At 37.7% G+C, this 22,295-nt stretch overlaps 2 pseudogenes; both read left to right on the top strand.

Annotated features, from left to right (window-relative positions):
* The first annotated feature begins 8,702 nt into the window (after positions 1–8,702).
* Positions 8,703–8,838, top strand: LOC146005861 (U2 spliceosomal RNA; annotated as a pseudogene).
* Positions 8,839–12,709: 3,871 nt separating this feature from the next.
* On the top strand, positions 12,710–12,845 carry LOC146005854 (U2 spliceosomal RNA; annotated as a pseudogene).
* The last annotated feature ends 9,450 nt before the right edge of the window (positions 12,846–22,295 follow it).

The raw sequence follows: 22,295 nt of genomic DNA, 5'->3' as shown, positions 1-22,295 counted from the left end.
TGATACAAGTGGGCAGTGAAAATGAAAAATTAAATTTTTTTACACAAAAATGCAGTTCTGGCTCAAAATTTTTCATTTTCAGAAGGTATGAAGGAGACAAAGCACCCCAAAATCTGTGCCCCAATTTCTCCCGAGTACGGCAATGCCTCATGTGTGACCAAAAAGTGGCAGGACTCAGAAGGGAAGGAGTGATTTTTGGATTTTGCAGCACAAATTCTGGTGGAATGATGGTGGGTGCTATGTCGCATTAGCAAGACCCCCAAAGCACCAATACAGTGGAACCCCCCCACAAGTGACCCCATTTTGCAAACTACACCCCTCAGGGAATTCATCTAGGGGTATAGTGTACATTTCAAACCCCCAGGGGTTTCACCAATTTTGATACAAGTGGGCAGTGAACATGAAAAATTACATTTTTTTACACAAAAATGCAGTTCTGGCTCAAAATTTTTCATTTTCACAAGGAATGAAGGAGACAAAGCCCCCCAAAATCTGTGCCCCAATTTCTCCCGAGTACGGCAATGCCTCACATGTGACCAAAAAATACCAGTTGGGTGCATGGCAGGACTCAGAAGGGAAGGAGTGATTTTTGGATTTTGCAGCTCAGATTCTGGTGGAATTTTGGTGGGTGCTATGTCGCATTAGCAAGACCCCCCAAGCACCAATACAGTGGAACCCCCCCACAAGTGACCCCATTTTGCAAACTACACCCCTCAGGGAATTCATCTAGGGGTATAGTGTACATTTCAAACCCCCAGGGGTTTCACCAATTTTGATACAAGTGGGCAGTGAACATGAAAAATTACATTTTTTTACACAAAAATGCAGTTCTGGCTCAAAATTTTTCATTTTCACAAGGAATGAAGGAGAAAAAGCACCCCAAAATCTGTGCCCCAATTTCTCCCGAGTACAGCAATGCCTCACATGTGACCAAAAAATACCAGTTGGGTGCATGGCAGGACTCAGAAGGGAAGGAGTGATTTTTGGATTTTGCAGCTCAGATTCTGGTGGAATTTTGGTGGGTGCTATGTCGCATTAGCAAGACCCCCCAAGCACCAAGACAGTGGAACCCCCCCACAAGTGACCCCATTTTGCAAACTACACCCCTCAGGGAATTCATCTAGGGGTATAGTGTACATTCCAAACCCCCAGGGGTTTCACCAATTTTGATACAAGTGGGCAGTGAACATGAAAAATTACATTTTTTTACACAAAAATGCAGTTCTGGCTCAAAATTTTTCATTTTCAGAAGGTATGAAGGAGAAAAAGCACCCCAAAATCTGTGCCCCAATTTCTCCCGAGTACGGCAATGCCTCACATGTGACCAAAAAGTACCAGTTGGGTGCATGGCAGGACTCAGAAGGGAAGGAGTGATTTTTGGATTTTGCAGCACAGATTTTGGTGGAATGAATGGTGGGTGCTATGTTGCACCAATACAGTGGAACCCCCCCACAAGTCACCCCATTTTGCAAAGTACACCCCTCAGGGAATTCATCTAGGGGTATAGTGTACATTTCAAACCCCCAGGGGTTTCACCAATTTTGATACAAGTGGGCAGTGAAAATGAAAAATTACATTTTTTTACACAAAAATGCAGTTCTGGCTCAAAATTTTTCATTTTCAGAAGGTATGAAGGAGACAAAGCACCCCAAAATCTGTGCCCCAATTTCTCCCGAGTACGGCAATGCCTCATGTGTGACCAAAAAGTGGCAGGACTCAGAAGGGAAGGAGTGATATTTGGATTTTGCAGCACAAATTCTGGTGGAATGATGGTGGGTGCTATGTCGCATTAGCAAGACCCCCAAAGCACCAATACAGTGGAACCCCCCCACAAGTGACCCCATTTTGCAAACTACACCCCTCAGGGAATTCATCTAGGGGTATAGTGTACATTTCAAACCCCCAGGGGTTTCACCAATTTTGATACAAGTGGGCAGTGAACATGAAAAATTACATTTTTTTACACAAAAATGCAGTTCTGGCTCAAAATTTTTAATTTTCACAAGGTATGAAGGAGACAAAGCACCCCAAAATCTGTGCCCCAATTTCTCCCAAGTACGGCAATGCCTCACATGTGACCAAAAAATACCAGTTGGGTGCATGGCAGGACTCAGAAGGGAAGGAGTGATTTTTGGATTTTGCGGCTCAGATTCTGGTGGAATGAATGGTGGGTGCTATGTGGCATTAGCAAGACCCCCGAAGCACGGTGAAATTATGAACCTAATATTCCATAGATGTGTGGTATATTTTAAAACACTCCTTTATACATAGGCCGGGTTTGTCGGGGCAAGTGTCACACTGGAAAATAGTTTGCTTTCTTATTCCCTTTTTATAGCAAACTTTGCACCTTTTTTGTGTCCTGCCCTTTTTTCCAGTGGAGGGGATTTCATCAGGAAAATGCTGCCCTGGTACAATACGGGGACCAGTACTAGAAGTACTGGGGCCCTCTGCCTGCTGGTTCCCAAATATTAGGCCCTTTATGACTTCCTCTTGAAAGTGCATAAATGTCCCCCTCTGGCCGGTAGAACGGAATAGCACGTAAGCGTTATACAGTGCCATCTGGATGATATACACGGCCACCTTCTTGTACCAGATTTTTGTTTTCCGCAGGGCACTGTACGGCTTCAGTACCTGATCTGAAAGATCCACTCCGCCCATGTACCTATTGTAATCCAGGATACAATTAGGTTTGGAGGTGTGGGTACTGGTACCTCGTACAGGGATGGAGGTGGTACTGTCTCCGTGAATTGTTGTCAGTATAAGGACATCCCTCTTGTCCTTATATTTGACCAACAACATATTTTCGTTGCATATTCCCCTGCTTTCACCCCTTCTCATTACTTGGGCAATGTGCGTTTTTGGGAGGCCTCTTTGGTTCTTGCGCACAGTACCGCAAGCTGCTGTACCTCTTGAACCAAGGGCCTTAAACAGGGGGATGCTGGTGTAAAAGTTATCCACATAGAGGTGATAACCTTTATCCAGGAAGGGGTGCACTAAATCCCAGACAATTTTCCCACTAACACCTACGAGGGAGGGGGGGCATTCTGGCGGTTCAATTCTTGAATCCTTCCCTTCATATACCCTAAACCTGTGAGTGTACCCTGAGGTGCTTTCACACAGCTTATACATTTTTATGCCATACCTTGCCCTCTTACTGGGAAGGTACTGGCGGAATTTAACCCTTCCTTTAAAATGTATAAGGGACTCGTCGATACAAATAAATTTTTCAGGGATGTACACCTCTTCAAATTTGGCACTGAAATGATCAATGACCGGCCTGACTTTGAATAGCCGGTCAAAGGTGGGATCATCTCTGGGTGGGCACTGTGCATTATCGGTGTAATGTATAAATTTAAGAATTGTCTCAAATCGAGTCCGGGTCATGGCCATACGGTAAAATGGAGTACTGTACAGAACATCTGTACTCCAATATTGCCTAATTTCTGGCTTTTTTACTATGCCCATATGAAACACCAGACCCCAAAACGTCATCATCTCTACTGCATCTACAGGGGTCCACCTAGCAAATGATGACGTGGGGTTTTGAGCAATAAACTGCTGGGCATATAAATTAGTTTGGTCCACCATTAAATTTATAAAATCATCAGAGAAAAATAATTTGAAAAAGTCAATTTCTCTGAGACCTGTGGAATCAAATTGGATTCCTGGCATGGCCAAAAACTCAGGAACCTGGGGCTCAAAATTGTCTGGTGGTGGGGTCCATACGAGATCAATTATTGGGGGGGGGGGTCTCAGCTGCTCTACGGGGGCGTCTTTGAGGGGGTCCCTCATCACCAGAGGAGGAAGAGGAGCTTAAGGCAAATCCTTCAAATTCCCCGCTTGCATCACTGGCTGTGTCAGAGTCAGAAGCAAGCATGGCATATGCCTCCTCCACTGAATACATTCTCCTGGATGACTGGGAGGACATTTGGGAGGACATTTGGGAGGACATTTGGGATGCCATTTTTATTTTTGTGTTACTGGTAGTGAAATGTTTCAACACGTGTATAGTGTAGGGGGGGGTACAAACTTTATTTCAATCCGGGGGGTATGTAGTGTGTAGTGTGTATGTAGTGCAGAAAAAAAAAAAATACTTTATACCAATAAAAAAAAAAAAAATGAAGGGGTTAAAAATAAAAAATTTAAGGGGTTAAAAAAAAAAAAAAAAAAAAGGTCCTGCGCCAAAAATTGAGCACAGATGTTGGTCAGTAACGTCTGTCACTGAACAGCACTCAAAGGCAACAGGAATTTGATCAAAAAAAAAAAAAATAGATCAACCCTGTGCCGAAAAAGATGATCAGTGATGTACGTCACTGATCAGCGCACAGCGGCCACAGGACACCCACAAAATCACAGTGTGTGTAAAAAAAAAATTAAAAAAAGACCCCACAGCACACACACAAAAAAAAAAGGTGATCAGTGATGCGACACTGATTACCAGTGAGGTGCAGCAGGTGCACAACCTTTGGTGCAACTGACAGGTATATATAAAAAAAAAAAAACCTCTGTACCCCCAAAAAAGTTGCTGATCACCTCAGATATAGTGATCAGCACAAAAGGCGGGGGCAGCAGACACAAAATTTAGCACTCTCTATCACTCTCTGTCACTATCTCTCTCTATCTCTCTATCTCTCACTATCTATCACTCTATGACACTGCAGCAGCAGCACTGACAGGTATATCTATATATAAAAAAAAACCTGCGCCCCCAAAAAGTTGCTGATCAGTTAATTTATACTGATCAGCACAAAAGGAGGGGGCAGCAGTCAGTTATATAAAAAATATATAGCACAATCTGTCACTATCTCTCTCTATCTCTCTCTCTCTATCTCTCTCTATCTCTCTATAACTATCACACTGCAGCAGCACAAAATATAGCACTCTGTCACTAGGCCTCTCTATCTATCTCTCTCTCTCTATCTCTCTCTATCTCTCTATCTCTCTCTCTCTATAACTATATCACACTGCAGCAGCACAAAATATAGCACTCTCTGACACTATCTCTCTCTCTATCTCTCTCTATCTCTCTCTATCTCTCTATCTCTCTCTATCTCTCTCTATCTATCTCTCTATCTAGCTATTACACTGCAGCAGCACAATTTCACAGCACAGGAAGGCACAAGTAGCAACAGGATCCAGGAAGCATCCAGCACACTTCAAGCACAGATCAAGCAGTGATCAAGCAGTGATGAAGCAGCGATCAGGTAAGTATGGAGCAAGGTTCTGGTCAGTATATGGCGGCAGGGGGGTACGGTGACCGCACTGCACGCTATTCCAGACCGGAATGGCGTCTGCAGTGCAGTCACCGTTAGTTTAAATCCCCCTCCTTGGCTGTGATTGGTCCGTCGGTCCGACGGACCAATCACGGCCTTTGGGGGCGGGCGGGGTGAGGTGGGGTGACACCAGTGTCACCCTTACACCCCGCGGTGATTGGTGCTGTACTTTACAGCACCAATCACCTCTGATCCCGTGTCACCGGCGAACGTTATTCGCCGGTGACACAGGAAAACGCTGTGAATGGCTGTTCACACTGAACAGCCAATCACAGCGATCGCCGACGGGGGGGCGGCATCGCAGCCCCCCCTGGGCATGCACGGACATGTCTGCTGTCAGGGACAGCAGACATGTTGAAACTGTCACCGCGTCTATAGACGCGGTGACAGTTTAAATCCATGACGTACATTTACGCCATGTGTCGGGAAGTGCTTCCCGACCATGACGTAAATGTACGTCAAATGTCGGGAAGGGGTTAATGTATGTTAATTTTTGTAAATTTATGATAATTTATGCAGTTTCAGATTTTTATGTTGTTTGTGCTGCTTTATGTTATTTTGTGTTGATTCATGTATTTTTATGCAGTTTATGTAGTTTTATGTTGCTTATGTGACTTTATGTGGTGTTATTTAGGTCATTTTGCTTTCATTGAAATTACTATAATTTATGTTAATTTATGTTCATTTATGTTAATTTATGAAAATTTATGATAATGTATGCGGTTGCAGATTTTTATGTTGTTTATGTTGTGTTATGGTTTTTGTGTTCTTTATGTTTTTTATGCAAGTTATGTAGTTTTATGTTGCTAATGTTGTTTTATGTTGCTTTATGTGGTGTTATGTTGGTCCTTTTGCTTTCATTAAACTTACTACAATTTATGTTAATTTATGTTAATGTATGTTAATTTATGTTAATTTATGACAATTTGTGATAATTTATTATAATTTATGCTGTTTCAGATTTTTATGTTGTTTGTGTTACTGTATGTTATTTTGGCCCTTATTCAGATCTGATCACAGTACAAATTTGTTCTCAAAATGGGAAAAACCATGTGCCCAACAGGTGGGGCAGATGTAACTTGTAAAGAGAGAGTTTGATTTGTGTGTTATTTTGTTTCTTTGCAGGATAAATACTGGCTGCATTATGTTTACACTGCAATTTAGATTTCAGTTTCAACACACCCCACCCAAATGTAACTCTCTCTGCACATGTTACCTCGGCCTTATGGCTAAGATCAAGTGTAGTATCTGTTCTTATCAGTGGGTATGGACTGGCCTCTGGCAGAGAATAGAGAAAGGCTGGACTGAGTAGCTGCTCTGATGGGTGGAGGGTGTGGGACCCCTCTTTTTTGCCTGGGAGTGGTGAAACGTCTGGCTGAGTACCTTCACCTCTGCCTTTGGTAGGAGGTGTTGTTTCCTTAAATCCACTGGTAAGAGGGGGGAGAAACACTGGGCCTAGTAGTTTGACTCACCATGCACTAGTATGGCACTAGCACTGCGCACTTCCCTCTAGGTTAGTGCTTCACATCCTTACCTCGTCATTTTGGATGGGGTAGGACAATTTTTCACACCCCCACCCCGGCCCTCTGGCTGGGGTCCTCTTTATTATTTATTTCTCTTCTTCTCACGTTCATGCACTTTTCACGTTTTCTGTTTTCTGTAGTTTGTCACTTTTTTTGGGTTGTGTGGTCGACCCTTACGGGCCTTCCATTTCCCCAACGTGCCAAAGCTCTCGCCTTTTGGGGAGAGCTGCGGTCCCCCCGAGGCCGACCCCGAGCCGCAAGGCGGAAGGAAGTCCACTGAGGGTCTCTCCAAACCTTCGGGTGCGGAGTACCCACCGTCCTAACCCTTCCGGGGGGTTGAGGAAAGAGGTTCTCTCTAAGCTTCGGTGAAGAGGACCCACCGTTCTCTATTTTCCCCTCTTCGGCCTTATGGTTGAGAGGGGTTAAGGGAAAATCGGGGCCCGTCTCCTTCGGGAGATAAGCCCATTCGATAGCACGGCCCCCTTTGCACATGTTTAGGCACAGCACTGTTGGTAGGGAGCACACCTCGGGTTCCTGAGTTTCTTCAAACTCATCTGCCCCACATGCAGTTCTTATGGTTTTGCCTATTTTGAGAACAAATTTGTACTGCGATAATATCTGAATAAGGGCCTTTGTGTTGCTTTATGTTTTTTATGCAGGTTATGTATTTTTATGTTGCTAATGTTGTTTTATGTTGCTTTCTGTGGTGTTATTTTGGTCATTTTGCTTTCATTGAAGTTACTATTATGTATGTTAATTTATGATAATATATGTTAATTTATGATAATTTATGCGGTTTCAGATTTTTATGTTGTTTGGGTTGCTTTATGTTATTTTGTGTTGCTTCAAGTTTTTTATGCAGTTTATGTAGTTTTAGGTTGTTTATGTTGCTTATGTTGCTTTATGTGGTGTTATGTTGGTCCTTTTGCTTTCAGAAAAATTACTAAAATTTATGTTAATATATGTTAATTTGTGTTAATTTATGTAAATTTATGATCATCTATGCGGTTTCCGATTTTTATGTTGTTTGTGTTGCTTTATGTTATTTTGTGTAGCTTCATGTGTTTTTATGCAGTTTATGTAGTTTTATGTTGCTTATGTGGTGGTATTTAGGTCCTTTTGCTTTCAGAAAACTACTACAATCTATGTTAATCTATGTTAATCTATGTTAATGTATGTAAATTTATGTACATTTATGTAAATGTATGTACATTTATGTAAATTTATGGTAATTTATGCGGTTTCAGATTTTTATGTTGTTTGTGTTGCTTTATGTTATTTTGTGTTGCTTCATGTATTTTTATGCAGTTTACGTAGTTTTATGTTGCTTATGTGACTTTATGTGGTGTTATTTAGGTCATTTTGCTTTCATTGAAATTACTATAATTTATGTTAATTTATGTTAATTTATGTTAATTTATGCTGCTGCAGATATTTATGTTGTTTATGTTGTGTTATGGTTTTTGTGTTGCGTTATGTAGTTTTATGTTGCTAATGTTGTTTTATGTTGCTTTATGTGGTGTTATGTTGGTCCTTTTGCTTTCATTAAACTTACTACAAGTTATGTTAATTTATGTTAATTTATGTTAATGTATGTTCATTTATGTTAATTTATGACAATTTATGATAATTTATTATAATTTATGCGGTTTCAGATTTTTATGTTGTTTGTGTTACTGTATGTTATTTTGGCCCTTATTCAGATCTGATCACAGTACAAATTTGTTCTCAAAATGGGAAAAACCATGTGCACAGCAGGTGGGGCAGATGTAACTTGTAAAGAGAGAGTTAGATTTGTGTGAGTTATTTTGTTTCTGTGCAGGATAAATACTGGCTGCATTATGTTTACACTGCAATTTAGATTTTAGTTTCAACCCACCCCACCCAAATGTAACTCTCTCTGCACATGTTACCTCGGCCTTTTGGCTAAGATCAAGTGTAGTATCTGTTCTTATCAGTTGGTATGAACTGGCCTCTGGCAGAGAATAGAGAAAGGCTGGACGGAGTAGCTGCTCTGATGGGTGGAGGGTGTGAGACCCTTCTTTTTTGCCTGGGAGTGGTGAAAAGTCTGGCTGAGTACCTTCACCTCTGGCTTTGGTAGGAGGTGTTGTTTCCTTAAATCCACTGGTAAGAGGGGGGGGAGAAACACTGGGCCTAGTAGTTTGACTCTCTTGACGGGGTTCGTAGCCCCCGAAGGATGAGCCAGCGAAAGGCTCAGTCTAGTATCCATTCCCAAGGAGCGGAGAAAGGCTGGGACTGAGTAGATGGCTCCTGTTCTAGAGGTTCGTAGCCTCTGATGGGGAGACCACGAAAGGCCCAGCTTAGTACCTTAACCTTGGGATCGGAGAAACACTGAGACTGAGTAGATTGCTCTTCCGAGGGGGGTGCAGCCCCTAAGGGAGTCTTTCGAAAAGCCCAGTGGAGTACCCATTCCCATGCCAGGGGCTGGAAAGTGCCCTATGATGGGAGCAGAGAAACACTTGGTCGGACGCTGATCGGTCGGCTGCTTGGAGTCCGAGGCTGCACTGTGCCCCCGGGGAAACTCGGGGGTGCCGAACATGCACAGGTGATCCCAAAATCACCATGCACTAGTATGGCACTAGCACTGCGCACTTCCCTCTAGGTTAGTGCTTCACGTCCTTACCTCGTCATTTTGGATGGGGTAGGATAATTTTTCACACCCCCACCCCGGCCCTCTGGCTGGGGTCCTCTTTATTATTTATTTCTCTTCTTCTCACGTTCATGCACTTTTCACGTTTTCTGTTTTCTGTAGTTTGTCACTTTTTTTGGGTAGTGTGGTCGACCCTTACGGGCCTTCCATTTCCCCAACGTGCCAAGGGTCTCGCCTTTTGGGGAGAGCTGCGGTCCCCCCGAGGCCGACCCCGAGCCGCACGGCGGAGGGAAGTCCACTGAGGGTCTCTCCAAACCTTCGGGTGCGGAGGACCCACCGTCCTAACCCTTCCGGGGGTTGAGGAAAGAGGGTCTCTCTAAGCTTCGGCGAAGAGGACCCACCATTCCCTATTTTCCCCTCTTCGGCCTTATGGTTGAGAGGGGTTAGGGGAAAAACGGGGCCCGTCTCCTTCGAGAGATAAGCCCATTCGATAGCAAGGCCCCCTTTGCACGTGTTTAGGCACAGCACTGGTGGTAGGGAGCACACCTCGGGCTCCTGAGTTTCTTCAAACTCATCTGCCCCACATGCAGTGCATATGGTTTTGCCTATTTTGAGAACAAATTTGTACTGCGATAATATCTGAATAAGGGCCTTTGTGTTGCTTTATGTTTTTTATGCAGGTTATGTAGTTTTATGTTGCTAATGTTGTTTTATGTTGCTTTATGTGGTGTTATTTTGGTCATTTTGCTTTCATTGAAGTTACTATTATGTATGTTAATTTATGATAATATATGTTAATTTATGATAATTTATGCGGTTTCAGATTTTTATGTTGTTTGGGTTGCTTTATGTTATTTTGTGTTGCTTCAAGTTTTTTATGCAGTTTATGTAGTTTTAGGTTGTTTTATGTTGCTTATGTTGCTTTATGTGGTGTTATGTTGGTCCTTTTGCTTTCAGAAAAATTACTACAATTTATGTTAATGTATGTTAATTTGTGTTAATTTATGTAAATTTATGATCATCTATGCGGTTTCCGATTTTTATGTTGTTTGTGTTGCTTTATGTTATTTTGTGTAGCTTCATGTGTTTTTATGCAGTTTATGTAGTTTTATGTTGCTTATGTGGCTTTATGTGGTGTTATTTAGGTCCTTTTGCTTTAAGAAAACTACTACAATCTGTGTTAATCTATGTTAATCTATGTTAATGTATGTACATTTATGTAAATTTATGTAAATTTGTGATAATTTATGCGGTTTCGGATTTTTATGTTGTTTGTGTTGCTTTATTTTATTTTGTGTTGCTTCATGTATTTTTATGCAGTTTACTTAGTTTTATGTTGCTTATGTGACTTTATGTGGTGTTATTTAGGTCATTTTTCTTTCATTGAAATTACTATAATTTATGTTAATTTATGTTAATTTATGATAATTTGTGAGGTTGCAGATTTTTATGTTGTTTATGTTGTGTTATGGTTTTTGTGTTGCTCTATGTTTTTTATGCAGGTTATGTAGTTTTATGTTGCTAATGTTGTTTTATGTTGCTTTATGTGGTGTTATGTTGGTCCTTTTGCTTTCATTAAACTTACTACAATTTATGTTAATTTATGTTAATTTATGTTAATGTATGTTCATTTATGACAATTTATGATAATTTATTATAATTTATGCGGTTTCAGATTTTTATGTTGTTTGTGTTACTGTATGTTATTTTGGCCCTTATTCAGATCTGATCACAGTACAAATTTGATCTCAAAATGGGAAAAACCATGTGCACAGCAGGTGGGGCAGATGTAACTTGTAAATTTGTTCTCAAAATAGGCAAAACCATATGCACTGCAGGTAGAGCAGACTTAACATGTGCAGAGAGAGTTAGATTTGTGTGAGTTATTTTGTTTCTGTGCAGGATAAATACTGGCTGCATTATGTTTACACTGCAATTTAGATTTCAGTTTCAACACACCCCACCCAAATGTAACTCTCTCTGCACATGTTAAGTCTGCTCTACCTGCAGTGCATATGGTTTTGCCTATTTTGAGAACAAATTTGTACTGCGATAAGATCTGAATAAGGGCCTTTGTGTTGCTTTATGTTTTTTTATGCAGGTTATGTAGTTTTATGTTGCTAATAATGTTTTATGTTGCTTTATGTGGTGTTATTTTGATCATTTTGCTTTCATTGAAGTTACTATTATGTATGTTAATATATGATAATATATGTTAATTTATGATAATTTATGTTGTTTCAGATTTTTATGTTGTTTGGGTTGCTTTATGTTGTTTTATGTTGCTTATGTTGCTCTATGTGGTGTTATGTTGGTCCTTTTGCTTTCAGAAAACTACTACAATTTATGTTAATCTATGTTCATGTATGTTAATTTATGTTAATGTATGTAAATTAATGTAAATTTATGTAAATTGTTGATAATTTATGCGGTTTCAGATTTTTATGTTGTTTGTGTTGCTTTATGTTATTTTGTGTTGCTTCATGTATTTTTATGCAGTTTATGTAGTTTTATGCAACATAAAATGTGACTTTATGTGGTATTATTTATGTCATTTTGCTTTCATTGAAATTACTATAATTTATGTTAATTTATGATAATTTATGCGGTTGCAGATTTTTATGTTGTTTATGTTGTGTTATGGTTTTTGTGTTGCTTTATGTTTTTTGTGCAGGTTATGTAGTTTTATGTTGCTAATGTTGTTTTATGTTGCTTTATTTGGTGTTATGTTGGTCCTTTTGCTTTCATTAAACTTCCTACAATTTATGTTAATTTATGTTAATGTATGTTAATTTATGTAAATTTATGATAATTTATGTGGTTTCATATTTTTATGTTGTTTGTGTTGCTTTATGTTATTTTGTGTTGCTTCATGTATTTTTATGCAGTTTATGTAGTTTTATGTTGCTTATGTGACTTCATGTGGTGTTATTTAGGTCATTTTGCTTTCATTGAAATTACTATAATTTATGTTAATTTATGTTAATATATGTTCATTTATGTTAATTTATGACAATTTATGATAATTTATTATAATTTATGCTGTTTCAGATTTTTATGTTGTTTGTGTTACTGTATGTTATTTTGGCCCTTATTCAGATCTGATCACAGTACAAATTTGTTCTCAAAATGGGAAAAACCATGTGCACAGCAGGTGGGGCAGATGTAACTTGTAAAGAGAGAGTTAGATTTGTGTGAGTTATTTTGTTTCTGTGCAGGATAAATACTGGCTGCATTATGTTTACACTGCAATTTAGATTTCAGTTTCAACACACCCCACCCAAATGTAACTCTCTCTTCACATTTTACCTCGGCCTTTTGGCTAAGATCAAGTGTAGTATCTGTTCTTATCAGTGGGTATGGACTGGCCTCTGGCAGAGAATAGAGAAAGGCTGGACTGAGTAGCTGCTCTGATGGGTGGAGGGTGTGGGACCCCTCTTTTTTGCCTGGGAGTGGTGAAAAGTCTGGCTGAGTACCTTCACCTCTGCCTTTGGTAGGAGGTGTTGTTTCCTTAAATCCACTGGTAAGAGGGGGGGAGAAACACTGGGCCTAGTAGTTTGACTCTCTTGACGGGGTTCGTAGCCCCCGAAGGATGAGCCAGCAAAAGGCTCAGTCTAGTATCCATTCCAAAGGAGCGGAGAAAGGCTGGGACTGAGTAGATGGCTCCTGTTCTAGAGGTTCGTAGCCTCTGATGGGGAGACCGCAAAAGGCCCAGCTTAGTACCTTAACCTTGGGATCGGAGAAACACTGAGACTGAGTAGATTGCTCTTCCGAGGGGGGTGCAGCCCCTAAGGGAGTCTTTCGAAAAGCCCAGTGGAGTACCCATTCCCATGCCAGGGGCTGGAAAGTGCCCTATGATGGGAGCAGAGAAACACTTGGTCGGACGCTGATCGGTCGGCTGCTTGGAGTCCGAGGCTGCACTGTGCCCCTGGGGAAACTCGGGGGTGCCGAACATGCATGGGTGATCCCAAAATCACCATGCACTAGTATGGCACTAGCACTGCGCACTTCCCTCTAGGTTAGTGCTTCACGTCCTTACCTCGTCATTTTGGATGGGGTAGGATCATTTTTCACACCCCCACCCCGGCCCTCTGGCTGGGGTCCTCTTTATTATTTATTTCTCTTCTTCTCACGTTCATGCACTTTTCACGTTTTCTGTTTTCTGTAGTTTGTCACTTTTTTTGGGTAGTGTGGTCGACCCTTACGGGCCTTCCATTTCCCCAACGTGCCAAGGGTCTCGCCTTTTGGGGAGAGCTGCGGTCATCCCGAGGCCGACCCCGAGCCGCACGGCGGAGGGAAGTCCACTGAGGGTCTCTCCAAACCTTCGGGTGCGGAGGACCCACCGTCCTAACCCTTCCGGGGGTTGAGGAAAGAGGGTCTCTCTAAGCTTCGGCGAAGAGGACCCACCATTCCCTATTTTCCCCTCTTCGGCCTTATGGTTGAGAGGGGTTAGGGGAAAAACGGGGCCCGTCTCCTTCGAGAGATAAGCCCATTTGATAGCACGGCCCCCTTTGAACGTGTTTAGGCACAGCACTGGTGGTAGGGAGCACACCTCGGGCTCCTGAGTTTCTTCAAACTCATCTGCCCCACATGCAGTGCATATGGTTTTGCCTATTTTGAGAACAAATTTGTACTGCGATAATATCTGAATAAGGGCCTTTGTGTTGCTTTATGTTTTTTATGCAGGTTATGTAGTTTTATGTTGCTAATGTTGTTTTATGTTGCTTTATGTGGTGTTATTTTGGTCATTTTGCTTTCATTGAAGTTACTATTATGTATGTTAATTTATGATAATATATGTTAATTTATGATAATTTATGCGGTTTCAAATTTTTATGTTGTTTGTGTTGCTTTATGTTATTTTGTGTTGCTTCAAGTTTTTTATGCAGTTTATGTAGTTTTAGGTTGTTTTATGTTGCTTATGTTGCTTTATGTGGTGTTATGTTGGTCCTTTTGCTTTCAGATAAATTACTACAATTTATGTTAATGTATGTTAATTTGTGTTAATTTATGTAAATTTATGATCATCTATGCGGTTTCCGATTTTTATGTTGTTTGTGTTGCTTTATGTTATTTTGTGTAGCTTCATGTGTTTTTATGCAGTTCATGTAGTTTTATGTTGCTTATGTGAATTTATGTGGTGTTATTTAGGTCATTTTGCTTTCAGAAAACTACTACAATCTATGTTAATTTATGTTAATTTATGTAAATTTATGATCATCTATGCGGTTTCCGATTTTTATGTTGTTTGTGTTGCTTTATGTTATTTTGTGTTGCTTCAAGTTTTTTATGCAGTTTATGTAGTTTTAGGTTGTTTTATGTTGCTTATGTTGCTTTATGTGATGTTATGTTGGTCCTTTTGCTTTCAGAAAAATTAATACAATTTATGTTAATGTATGTTAATTTGTGTTAATTTATGTAAATTTATGATCATCTATGCGGTTTCCGATTTTTATGTTGTTTGTGTTGCTTTATGTTATTTTGTGTAGCTTCATGTGTTTTTATGCAGTTTATGTAGTTTTATGTTGCTTATGTGGCTTTATGTGGTGTTATTTAGGTCCTTTTGCTTTCAGAAAACTACTACAATCTATGTTAATCTATGTTAATCTATGTTAATGTATGTACATTTATGTAAATTTATGTAAATTTGTGATAATTTATGCGGTTTCGGATTTTTATGTTGTTTGTGTTGCTTTATTTTATTTTGTGTTGCTTGATGTATTTTTATGCAGTTTACTTAGTTTTATGTTGCTTATGTGACTTTATGTGGTGTTATTTAGGTCATTTTGCTTTCATTGAAATTACTATAATTTATGTTAATTTATGTTAATTTATGATAATTTATGATAATTTATGAGGTTGCAGATTTTTATGTTGTTTATGTTGTGTTATGGTTTTTGTGTTGCTTTATGTTTTTTATGCAGGTTATGTAGTTTTATGTTGCTAATGTTGTTTTATGTTGCTTTATGTGGTGTTATGTTGGTCCTTTTGCTTTCATTAAACTTCCTACAATTTCTGTTAATTTATGTTAATGTATGTTAATTTATGTAAATTTGTGATAATTTATGTGGTTTCAGATTTTTATGTTGTTTGTGTTGCTTTATGTTATTTTGTGTTGCTTTATGTATTTTTATGCAGTTTATGTAGTTTTATGTTGCTTATGTGACTTTATGTGGTGTTATTTAGGTAATTTTGCTTTCATTGAAATTATTATAATTTATGTTACTTTATGTTTATTTATGTTAATTTATGAAAATTTATGATAATTTATGATCATTTATGCGGTTGCAGATTTTTATGTTGTGTTATGGTTTTTGCGTTGATTTATGTTTTTTATGCAGGTTATGTAGTTTTATGTTGCTAATGTTGTTTTATTTTGCTTTATGTGGTGTTATGTTGGTCCTTTTGCTTTCATTAAACTTCCTACAATTTATGTTAATGTGTGTTAATTTATGTAAATTTATGATACTTTATGTGGTTTCAGATTTTTATGTTGTTTGTGTTGCTTTATGTTATTTTGTGTTGCTTTATGTATTTTTATGCAGTTTATGTAGTTTTATGTTGCTTATGTGACTTTATGTGGTGTTATTTAGGTCATTTTGCTTTCATTGAAATTACTATAATTTATGTTAATTTATGTTAATTTATGATAATTTTATGATAATTTATGCGGTTGCAGATTTTTATGTGGTTTATGGTGTGTTATGGTTTTTGTGTTGCTTTATGTTTTTTATGCAGGTTATGTAGTTTTATGTTGCTAATGTTGTTTTATTTTGCTTTATGTGGAGTTATGTTGGTCCTTTGGCTTTCATTAAACGTCCTACAATTTATGTTAATTTATGTTAATGTATGTTAATTTTTGTAAATTTATGATAATTTATGCGGTTTCAGATTTTTATATTGTTTGTGTTGCTTTATGTTATTTTGTGTTGCTTCATGTATTTTTATACAGTTTACGTAGTTTTATGTTGCTTATGTGGCTTTATGTGGTGTTATTTAGGTCCTTTTGCTTTCAGAAAACTACTACAATTTATGTTAATCTATGTTAATTTATGTTAATGTATGTAAATTTATGTAATTTTTTGATAATTTATGCGGTTGCAGATTTTTATGTTGTTTATGTTGTGTTATGGTTTTTGTGTTGCTTTATGTTTTTTTATGCAGGTTATGTAGTTTTATGTTGCTTATGTGACTTTATGTGGTATTATTTAGGTCATTTTGCTTTCATTGAAATTTCTATAATTTATGTTAATTTATGATAATTTATGATAATTTATGCGGTTGCAGATTTTTTATGTGGTTTATGTTGTGTTTATGTTTTTTATGCAGTTTATGTAGTTTTATGTTGCTAATGTTGTTTTATTTTGCTTTATGTGGTGTTATGTTGGTCCTTTGGCTTTCATTAAACTTCCTACAATTTATGTTAATTTATGTTAATGTGTGTTAATTTTTGTAAATTTATGATAATTTATGCAGTTTCAGATTTTTATGTTGTTTGTGCTGCTTTATGTTATTTTGTGTTGATTCATGTATTTTTATGCAGTTTATGTAGTTTTATGTTGCTTATGTGACTTTATGTGGTGTTATTTAGGTCATTTTGCTTTCATTGAAATTACTATAATTTATGTTAATTTATGTTCATTTATGTTAATTTATGAAAATTTATGATAATGTATGCGGTTGCAGATTTTTATGTTGTTTATGTTGTGTTATGGTTTTTGTGTTCTTTATGTTTTTTATGCAAGTTATGTAGTTTTATGTTGCTAATGTTGTTTTATGTTGCTTTATGTGGTGTTATGTTGGTCCTTTTGCTTTCATTAAACTTACTACAATTTATGTTAATTTATGTTAATGTATGTTCATTTATGTTAATTTATGACAATTTATGATCATTTATTATAATTTATGCGGTTTCAGATTTTTATGTTGTTTGTGTTACTGTATGTTATTTTGGCTCTTATTCAGATCTGATCACAGTACAAATTTGTTCTCAAAATGGGAAAAACCATGTGCACAGCAGGTGGGGCAGATGTAACTTGTAAAGAGAGAGTTAGATTTGTGTGTTATTTTGTTTATGTGCAGGATAAATACAGGCTGCATTATGTTTACACTGCAATTTAGATTTCAGTTTCAACACACCCCACCCAAATGTAACTCTCTCTGCACATGTTACCTCGGCCTTATGGCTAAAATCAAGTGTAGTATCTGTTCTTATCAGTGGGTATGGACTGGCCTCTGGCAGAGAATAGAGAAAGGCTGGACTGAGTAGCTGCTCTGATGGGTGGAGGGTGTGGGACCCCTCTTTTTTGCCTGGGAGTGGTGAAATGTCTGGCTGAGTACCTTCACCTCTGCCTTTGGTAGGAGGTGTTGTTTCCTTAAATCAACTGGTAAGAGGGGGGGAGAAACACTGGGCCTAGTAGTTTTACTCTCTTGACGGGGTTCGTAGCCCCTGAAGGATGAGCCAGCAAAAGGCTCAGTCTAGTATCCATTCCCAAGGAGCGGAGAAAGGCTGGGACTGAGTAGATGGCTCCTGTTCTAGAGGTTCGTAGCCTCTGATGGGGAGACCGCGAAAGGCCCAGCTTAGTACCTTAACCTTGGGATCGGAGAAACACTGAGACTGAGTAGATTGCTCTTCCGAGGGGGGTGCAGCCCCTAAGGGAGTCTTTCGAAAAGCCCAGTGGAGTACCCATTCCCATGCCAGGGGCTGGAAAGTGCCCTATGATGGGAGCAGAGAAACACTTGGTCGGACGCTGATCGGTCGGCTGCTTGGAGTCCGAGGCTGCACTGTGCCCCCGGGGAAACTCGGGGGTGCCGAACATGCACAGGTGATCCCAAAATCACCATGCACTAGTATGGCACTAGCACTGCGCACTTCCCTCTAGGTTAGTGCTTCACGTCCTTACCTCGTCATTTTGGATGGGGTAGGACAATTTTTCACACCCCCACCCCGGCCCTCTGGCTGGGGTCCTCTTTATTATTTATTTCTCTTCTTCTCACGTTCATGCACTTTTCGCGTTTTCTGTTTTCTGTAGTTTGTCACTTTTTTTGGGTAGTGTGGTCGACCCTTACGGGCCTTCCATTTCCCCAACGTGCCAAAGCTCTCGCCTTTTGGGGAGAGCTGCGGTCCCCCCGAGGCCGACCCCGAGCCGCAAGGCGGAGGGAAGTCCACTGAGGGTCTCTCCAAACCTTCGGGTGCGGAGGACCCACCGTCCTAACCCTGCCGGGGGTTGAGGAAAGAGGGTCTCTCTAAGCTTCGGTGAAGAGGACCCACCGTTCCCTATTTTCCCCTCTTCGGCCTTATGGTTGAGAGGGGTTAGGGGAAAAACGGGGCCCGTCTCCTTCGGGAGATAAGCCCATTCGATAGCACGGCCCCCTTTGCATGTGTTTAGGCACAGCACTGGTGGTAGGGAGCACACCTCGGGCTCCTGAGTTTCTTCAAACTCATCTGCCCCACATGCAGTGCATATGGTTTTGCCTATTTTGAGAACAAATTTGTACTGCGATAATATCTGAATAAGGGCCTTTGTGTTGCTTTATGTTTTTTATGCAGGTTATGTAGTTTTATGTTGCTAATGTTGTTTTATGTTGCTTTATGTGGTGTTATTTTGGTCATTTTGCTTTCATTGAAGTTACTATTATGTATGTTAATTTATGATAATATATGATAATTTATGATAATTTATGCGGTTTCAGATTTTTATGTTGCTTTATGTTATTTTGTGTTGCTTCAAGTTTTTTATGCAGTTTATGTAGTTTTAGGTTGTTTTATGTTGCTTATGTTGCTTTATGTGGTGTTATGTTGGTCCTTTTGCTTTCAGAAAAATTACTACAATTTATGTTAATGTATGTTAATTTGTGTTAATTTATGTAAATTTATGAAAATCTATGCGGTTTCCGATTTTTATGTTGTTTGTGTTGCTTTATGTTATTTTGTGTAGCTTCATGTGTTTTTATGCAGTTTATGTAGTTTTATGTTGCTTATGTGGCTTTATGTGGTGTTATTTAGGTCCTTTTGCTTTCAGAAAACTACTACAATCTATGTTAATCTATGTTAATCTATGTTAATGTATGTAAATTTATGTAAAATTATGTAAATTTGTGATAATTAATGCGGTTTCAGATTTTTATGTTGTTTGTGTTGCTTTATGTTATTTTGTGTTGCTTCATGTATTTTTATGCAGTTTACTTAGTTTTATGTTGCTTATGTGACTTTATGTGGTGTTATTTAGGTCATTTTCCTTTCATTGAAAGTACTATAATTTATGTTAATCTATGTTAATCTATGTTAATTTATGATAATTTATGATAATTTGTGATAATTTATGCGGTTGCAGATTTTTATGTTGTTTATGTTGTGTTATGGTTTTTGTGTTGATTTATGTTTTTTTATGCAGGTTATGTAGTTTTATGTTGCTAATGTTGTTTTATTTTGCTTTATGTGGTGTTATGTTGGTCCTTTTGCTTTCATTAAACTTCCTACAATTTTTGTTAATTTATGTTAATGTATGTTAATTTATGTAAATTTATGATAATTTATGTGATTTTAGATTTTTATGTTGTTTGTGTTGCTTTATGTTATTTTGTATTGCTTCATGTATTTTTATGCAGTTTATGTAGTTTTATGTTGCTTATGTGACTTTATGTGGTGTTATTAAGGTCATTTTGCTTTCATTGAAATTACTATTATTTATGTTAATTTATGATAATTTATGATAATTTATGCGGTTGCAGATTTTTATGTTGTTTATGTTGTGTTATGGTTTTTGTGTTGCTTTATGTTTTTTGTGCAGGTTATGTAGTTTTATGTTGCTAATGTTTTTTATGTTGCTTTATGTGGTGTTATGTTGGTCCTTTTGCTTTCATTAAACTTACTACAATTTATGTTAATTTATGTTAATGTATGTTCATTTATGTTAATTTATGACAATTTATGATAATTTATTATAATTTATGCGGTTTCAGATTTTTATGTTGTTTGTGTTACTGTATGTTATTTTGGCCCTTATTCAGATCTGATCACAGTACAAATTTGTTCTCAAAATGGGAAAAACCATGTGCACAGCAGGTGGGGCAGATGTAACTTGTAAAGAGAGAGTTAGATTTGTGTGAGTTATTTTGTTTCTGTGCAGGATAAATACTGTTTACACTGCAATTTAGATTTCAGTTTCAACACACCCCACCCAAATGTAACTCTCTCTGCACATGTTAAGTCTGCCCCACCTGCAGTGCATATGGTTTTGCCTATTTTGAGAACAAATTTGTACTGCGATAAGATCTGAATAAGGGCCTTTGTGTTGCTTTATGTTTTTTTATGCAGGTTATGTAGTTTTATGTTGCTAATGTTGTTTTATGTTGCTTTATGTTATGTTATTTTGGTCATTTTGCTTTCATTGAAGTTACTATTATGTATGTTAATATATGATAATATATGTTAATTTATGATAATTTATGTTGTTTCAGATTTTTATGTTGTTTGGGTTGCTTTATGTTATTTTGTGTTGCTTCAAGTTTTTTATGCAGTTTATGTAGTTTTAGGTTGTTTTATGTTGCTTATGTTGCTTTATGTGGTGTTATGTTGGTCCTTTTGCTTTCAGAAAACGACTACAATTTATGTTAATCTATGTTCATTTATGTTAATTTATGTTAATGTGTGTAAATTTATGTAAATTTATGTAAATTGTTGATAATTTATGCGGTTTCAGATTTTTATGTTTTTTGTGTTGCTTTATGTTATTTTGTGTTGCTTCATGTATTTTTATGCAGTTTATGTAGTTTTATGTTGCTTATGTGACTTTATGTGGTGTTATTTAGGTCATTTTGCTTTCATTGAAATTACTATAATTTATGTTAATTTATGATAATTTATGTGGTAGCAGATTTTTATGTTGTTTATGTTGTGTTATGGTTTTTGTGTTGCTTTATGTTTTTTGTGCAGGTGATGTAGTTTTATGTTGCTAATTTTGTTTTATGTTGCTTTATGTGGTGTTATGTTGGTCCTTTTGCTTTCATAAAACTTCCTACAATTTATGTTAATTTATGTTAATGTATGTTAATTTATGTAAATTTATGATAATTTATGCGGTTTCAGATTTTTATGTTACTTTATGTTATTTTGTGTTGCTTCATGTATTTTTATGCAGTTTATGTAGTTTTATGTTGCTTATGTGACTTCATGTGGTGTTATTAAGGTCATTTTGCTTTCATTGAAATTACTATGCACGTGTTTAGGCACAGCACTGGTGGTAGGGAGCACACCTCGGGCTCCTGAGTTTCTTCATACTCATCTGCACCACATGCAGTGCATATGGTTTTGCCTATTTTGAGAACAAATTTGTACTGTGATAATATCTGAATAAGGGCCTTTGTGTTGCTTTATGTTTTTTTATGCAGGTTATGTAGTTTTATGTTGCTAATGTTGTTTTATGTTGCTTTATGTGGTGTTATTTTGGTCATTTTGCTTTCATTGAAGTTACTATTATGTATGTTAATTTATGATAATATATGTTAATTTATGATAATTTATGCGGTTTCAGATTTTTATGTTGTTTGGGTTGCTTTATGTTATTTTGTGTTGCTTCAAGTTTTTTATGCAGTTTATGTAGTTTTAGGTTGTTTTATGTTGCTTATGTTGCTTTATGTGGTGTTATGTTGGTCCTTTTGCTTTCAGAAAAATTACTACAATTTATGTTAATGTATGTTAATTTGTGTTAATTTATGTAAATTTATGATAATCTATGCGGTTTCCGATTTTTATGTTGTTTGTGTTTCTTTATGTTATTTTGTGTAGCTTCATGTGTTTTTATGCAGTTTATGTAGTTTTATGTTGCTTATGTGGCTTTATGTGGTGTTATTAACCCCTTCCTGACACAGCCAGTTTTTGCCTTCCTG

The sequence above is a fragment of the Crinia signifera genome, chromosome 5 (genome assembly GCF_055691185.1).
Source record: "Crinia signifera chromosome 5, ASM5569118v1, whole genome shotgun sequence".
NCBI classification, from domain to species: Eukaryota; Metazoa; Chordata; class Amphibia; order Anura; family Myobatrachidae; genus Crinia; species Crinia signifera.
The sequence above is the reverse complement of the archived record's forward strand: the minus strand, read 5'-3'. Positions and strand labels throughout refer to the sequence as shown.